Here is a 6,473-nt window from a genome sequence, read left to right as displayed (position 1 = left end):
CTATGGATACAGACAATAGGGTGGTGAAGTCCTGGGGCGGGGCAGGAACCTGGTGGAGGGAGGCAATGGGGGGAAAAAAGAGGGACATTTGTAATACTCTCAAAAGTAAAGTTTTTAGAAATAAAAAATAAAATTAAAAAAGGTTTTATATCTCTTAACATTAAAAAAAAAATTGGATTTGAGTAGTCATACCCAGAGATGCTGTCTGCTAAGAAGCAAGAACTAGGGAACTGACTAGGGTGCTAATTATAGCCCTTCTATAGTCCTTTTATAGAAAGTGGTAAACTCAGGCCACTGGTTATGAAAACAGTGAAAAGAAGGGAAGGGAAGAATTCAGGAGGAAGCAAGGAGGCAACTGCCAATGATGCAAATCTTTGTTCTGAAGTCAGTGTGGTGCCCAGTTTAAGCTCATTTTCATTGAGAACTAATGCCCATTTCCAATTTCGGAACTGAATGACCAACTTGTATGTTTTTGTTAACCTGGGAGATTTGCTTTAACCACATCGTGGGCATTGGGAAGGTAGAAAAACAGGAATAGAAAATTAAAAGATATTCACATAACCCCCACTTTCAGTGGGTAGCTGTCATCATATAATGTCATGAAAGCTCCCTGATGAGCTGGCAGGGGTGGGAAAGGTGCTCCTCTTACTTACAGTCCTGATGGTGACTCATTTCTGTAAACTTAAGGAAAACTAAATTGGCAATGGCATGCATCACTGATGCACTAACTGCCCTTCTTTCAGAATATTCATTCCACCGGATTTTTTTGTTAATTGCCCATTTCTAGCCTAGATTCCTGGGTCCCCCTGCAATTTATATTTTTTCATCTGGAAGAGGATTTTTATTTTGATTCCTTGCTTTGGGTCTCACAATTAGTTCCTACAAATGTTATAGTGACTCATTCAGAAAACAGGCTTTGTGACTCCTGCCGACCACAGTTCCTGCAACTAGGGTCTCTGAGTCCTCTTTCGCTATGACTTCCTCCAGCTATCGCCAGTCATGAGCCTCCTCGTCCTTCATGGGCCTGGGTGGTGGCACCATGCACTTCGGAGCTGGAGGTGCCTACTGTGTGCCCAGCAGCCACAGGTGCTTGGGCGGCCATGGTGTATTGGTGTCCTCCACTTGCTTCGTGTCCTCATCTGTCTCTGGGAGCTAGGGAGGTGGATATGTGGGCACCCTGGCTGGGTCCGATAGGCTTCTGGTGGGCAATGAGAAGGTGGCCAGGCAGAACCTCAACCACTGCCTGGCCTCCTACCTGGAGAAAGTGCGTGCTCCGGAAGCAGCCAATTGTGACCTGGAGATGAAGATCCGTAACTGGTACCAGAAGCAGGGGCCCAGGCCCACCACTACTACCAGACCATGGAGGTGCCATGGGACAAGATTCTTGGTGCCACCATTGAGAACTCCAAGATTGTCCTGTGGGTCGTCGGCAATGCCCGTCTGGCCGAGGATGACTTCCGAACCAAATTTTGAGACAGAGCAGGCCCTGCCTGTGCCTGAACGTGGAGGCTGACATCAATGGCCTGGGCAAGCCTGGACAAGCTGACCCTTTCTAGAGCTGATCTGGAGATGCAGATTGAAGGCCTGAAGGAAGAACTGGCCTACCTGAAGCAGAACCATGAGGAGGAGATCAGTGCTTTGAGGGGCCAGGTGGGCGGCCAGGTCTGTGTGGAGGTGGATTCCACGACCTGGCCAGGATCCTGAATGACATGAGAAGCAGTATGAGGTTGTCCAAATTCCTCAGTCTGGCTGGTGAACCAGACTTCAGCATCCTTCCAGCCAGACCGAGGAGCTGAACCGGGAGGTCGCTGGCCACACGGAACAACTGCAGATTAGCAAAATGGAGGTCACTGACCTGCACCTCACCCTCCTTGGTCTGAAGATCAAGCTGCAGTCTCAGCTCAGCATAAAGCAGCCCTGGAAGACACACTGGCAGGACCGGAGGCTCGCTTTTGAGCCCAGTTGGCACTGATCAGCAGTATCAAGTCCAGCTGTGTGACACTAGTGCTGACACTGAGTGGCAGAACTTGGAGTACCAGAATCTCATGGCATCAAGATGGGGCTGCAGCAGGAGATCACCACCAAGGCAGCCTGCTCCAGGGCCAGGATGCCTACTACAGCAACCTGAGCCCAGCAGCCTCCCAGGCTTTCTTCTTTCAGCAGGGCAATGGATGCTCCTGGTAGGGGCATGAGAGGGGAGGGACCTTTACCTCTGGTTCTTCCTCTGACCTGTCAATGTTATTTTATGGCCCAAGTTGGGGGGGGGGGGTGGCAAAAGGCTTTGTTATGGACTTTTGGAAATGTTTAATAGTTTATATCTGCTTACTTCCTTTTGTTAAAAAATATCCCCCCCCAAAATAGATTAAGAAAATAATTTCTGCCGAAACCGGTTTGGCTCAGTGGATAGAGCGTCGGCCTGCGGACTGAAGGGTCCCAGGTTCGATTCCGGTCAAGGGCATGTGCCTGGGTTGCGGGCACGTCCCCAGTAGGAGGTGTGCAGGAGGCAGCTGATCGATGTTTCTCTCTCATCGATGTCTCTAACTTTCTATCTCTCTCCCTTCCTCTCTGTAAAAACTCAATAAAATATATTTAAAAAAAAAAAAAAGAAAAGAAAATAATTTCTGCATTGGTTGGGTAGTTCAGTTGGTTAGAGCGTCATCCTGACGCGCCAAGGTTGTGGGTCCGATCCCTAGTGAGGGCACATACAAGAACCAACCGATAGCCCTAACCGGTTTGGCTCAATGGATAGAGTGTCGGCCTGCAGACTCAATGGTCCCAGGTTTGATTCCGGTCAAGGGCATGTACCTTGGTTGCAGGCACATCCCCAGTAGTAGAGAGTGTGCAGGAGGCAGATGGTTGATTTTTCTCTCTCATCGATGTTTCTAACTCTCTATCCCTCTCCCTTCCTCTCTGTAAAAAATCAATAAAATATATATTTTAAAAAAAGAAAAAGAATCAACCGATAAATGCATAAATAAGTGGAACAACAAATCACTGTTTCTCTCTCCCTCACTCTAAACCGATAAATAAAATTTTTAGAAAAGAAAAGAATTTTTTTTTATTATATTTTTTTCTAATATTTTATCTTTGCTCATGTGTTAAGTGACACCACTTTTTATTGTAGACCTGAAAGGCTTGACTAATACAAAATTTCAGGCACTTGAAACCTTACTTTCAGTGTTTAAAAAGTATTGAGTTAATCTGCCTTAGGTCTTTACTTCAATGCACCTTCTCACTGAGGTCCGTTCCTGGCCACCTTATTTAAAATTGGAAGCCCCACTCCTCTACTGCTTACTATGTTTTATTTTTCACTATAACACTTACCACTATGTTACTCTTTTTAAAAAAATATTTTTATTGATTCCAGAAAGGAAGGGAGAGGGAGAGGGAGAGGGAGAAGGAGAGGGAGAGGGAGGGAGAGAGAGAAACATCAGTGATTAGAGATAATCATTGATTAGCTGCCTCCTGCACACCCCCAACTGGGGATCAAGCCCACAACCCGGGCATGTGCCCTTGACCAGAATTGAACCTGGGACCCTTCAGTTCACAGGCCAACATTGAGCCAAACCAACTAGGGCACTAACTCTGTATTTTTTAATCTTATTTTTTGTCCCCCACCTCCACCCCCACCCCAGTACACTAAACCCCATGAGAGCCAGGGCTTTGCCTGCTGCATTCTCTTGTGCAAAGGAAGGGTACAATCAAGATTCCCAGTGTGGAGACTGCCGGACTTAGGCCACAGGACTCTAGGCCTGAGAACTTGGTCTGGACAGCTTGTTTCGGGGACAGGGAGGAAGGTGATTGTGGTGGGTGGTGAAAGTGAGCATTGCACAGACCTTAGAAGAAGGGTGGCAGGCCTGGCCCTTTGCACTAGTGGCTACAGCAACTGGGTCACCGTGGGCTGCTATCTTGACAGGAACAGGTGGAGGCAGAGCGTGGGATCAAACTTATTTAAGAATAGAGAAATGAGTTGGCATGAGGCCTTCAGTTCACCAAGTTCATCAAGTTGAGAGCTGTGTATACAGGGACTCTTTCTTCATCACCTCTTGTAGTGATTTGTTGAATCACTTTAACAGGAAGATGAACCTTTATGTTAGTGTCATGAGAGCAGGACTATACCTGTCTTGTTCCCCACTATTTCTTCAACACCCAGAAGAGTTCCTGGCTCATATTAGGTGTTTGTGAAATTCTGACTGAGTGAGTGAATGAAATCCTATGTTGAGTGCTACATTTTCAAAGTGCATATTTTATGCCAGTTCGGTAAGTACATTTAACACAACCAGTGGTTCTCAGCCTAGGCATGACTCTTAAGGAATATTTGGCAATGTCTGGAGCTACTGGTATCTAGAGAGGAGGAGAGGTTCGAGTGCTGTTAAACATCCTACAATGCACAGAACAGCCTCTACAACAAAGTATTATCCAGCCCAAAATGTTAATAATGCCAATCTGAGAAAGCCTATACTAACCAGTCTTGTTGATGGTCATCTTAACCATCATAATTAGTGTCAATAGTTAAAGAAAATCCTTTGTTTACCAACCACTTTCATTTGTAGAGAACTTTAAGACCCTTTATCTTTTTTTAAAAAAATATGTTTTTATTTATTTTATTTTTATTTTATTTTTTTAGGGGGAAGCAAAGGTATTTTTATTATAATTTGTCCTTGTTGGTATTGTTATTCCCATTTCGAGGTGATGGAGTAGCCCCAAGCAGGACTTGAACCTCTACACCATCCACCACTCGCTGCTCTTCCCTCCATCTTCCTGTTTTTATTTATTTTAGAGAGAAGAAGGAAGATGGAGAGAAAGATAGAGACATCAATGATGAGAGAGAATCATTGATTGGTTGCTTCCTGTATGCCCCCTCCTGGGGATCGAGCCCACAACTTGGGCATGTGCTGTGACTGGGAATTGAACTGTGACCTCCTGGTTTATAGGTCGACACTCAACCACTGAGGCACACTTGCAGGGCATAAACATTTTTTATGACAAGGATGTACTTGTAAATGTTCATTACTGAAATGGGTGATGTCATATTTTTTTTCTATTTATCATGTCAGGTTGTTAGACAATTCCTGTTAATATCTAAAAGCTACACACTCTTGTAACTCCTTCCCTCCAGAGCCCCTCTAATTTCTTTCCTAATCTGTGGCTGTTTATCTGCTGTGAGCAATGGAAAAATTAAAAGCAAGCTTAAGGAGTTTGCTAAGTGAAGGCTAACATGAGTAAAGTACAGAGTTTTCAACATTATTTTAAGAGCAGATAACTTTTTTCCTTTTCAACTTGGTCTGATGTCCTAATGGTTACTACTGTTACCCCAGTGTTATTAGATATTATGTATTTCCAAGCCATTTCTATAAAGAAAGTGAGAATTTGATGTCTTCCAAGATGAGAAGAAATGCCCCAAGGACCACTGCTGCATAGTCCTACCTGCATCACTGGAGAGCAGTAACACCCTGAAAAAAGTCATTTTCACCATGGAAAGGAACATGTATGTGATATGTAGATGATACAGTGAAATGATGTGCAACAGTAGAATTGTGTGTTTAGAAAAGATATCTCACTTTTGCTGAAAATGAAGAGACCTGGTGAAATGCAAAACATCCAAAAGAGTAAAAGGTATCTCGCTTTCTCTGAAAATAAAGACACTGGTCACATACAATATGTCCAAAAGGCTAACAGGGAATTTATACAACATATTAATATAAGTTCACTTTGCCATGGATGAATCTAGAGCGTATTATGCTAAGTGAAATAAGTCAGTTAAAAAAAGAAAAATACTATATGATTTCATATGTGGAATCTAAAGAACAATATAAATGAACAAAACAGAAATAGACTCAAAGATACAGAGAAGAGACTGATGGTTGCCAGGGAGGTGGGGTGTTGTGAGACTGGGTGATAAAGGTTAAGGCATTGAGAAGTGTAGATTTGTAGTTACAGAATAGTCACGGTGATATAAAGTACAGCATAGGGGCCTGGTGGGCTGGCATGGCTCAGTCTGTTGAGCGTAGTCCCATGCACCAGAGGTCACGGTTCAATTCCCCATCAGGTCACATGCCCGTGTTGTGGGCTTGACCCCCAGGAGGGGGCATGCAGGAGGCAGCCAATTGATGTTCCTCACTGTCCCTTCCTCTCTCTCTAAAATCAATAAAAACATTTAAAAATAATAACAAAGTACAGCATAGAGAATATAGTCAACAATATTGTAATAACTATGTATGGTGCCCGGTGGGTACTGGAACTATCAGAGGGAATATTTTGTAAAGTAGGTGATTGTCTGACCACTATGCTATACACCTGAAACTAATACAAAATAATATTGAATGTAGACTTATTGAAAAATTTTAAAAAAAATAATTTTAAGTTCTCTTTACACGGTTTTTGGAGCAAATGCAAACATCTGAGAATGTGAAAACTGCTGGTTCTACTCAAATGAGTACACAGGCATCTGTCTAAAAGTTTTAGTACGTTAG

At 43.6% G+C, this 6,473-nt stretch overlaps 1 pseudogene; it reads left to right on the top strand.

The window, feature by feature from the left end:
- Window positions 1-973: 973 nt before the first annotated feature.
- On the top strand, window positions 974-2,362 carry LOC102436133 (annotated as a pseudogene).
- Window positions 2,363-6,473: the final 4,111 nt, after the last annotated feature.

Source organism: Myotis lucifugus, unplaced genomic scaffold (assembly GCF_000147115.1).
Source record: "Myotis lucifugus unplaced genomic scaffold, Myoluc2.0 scaffold_30, whole genome shotgun sequence".
In the NCBI taxonomy this organism is placed as follows: domain Eukaryota; kingdom Metazoa; phylum Chordata; class Mammalia; order Chiroptera; family Vespertilionidae; genus Myotis; species Myotis lucifugus.
Note: the sequence above shows the minus strand (reverse complement) of the source record. Positions and strands in the feature narration are given on the sequence as shown.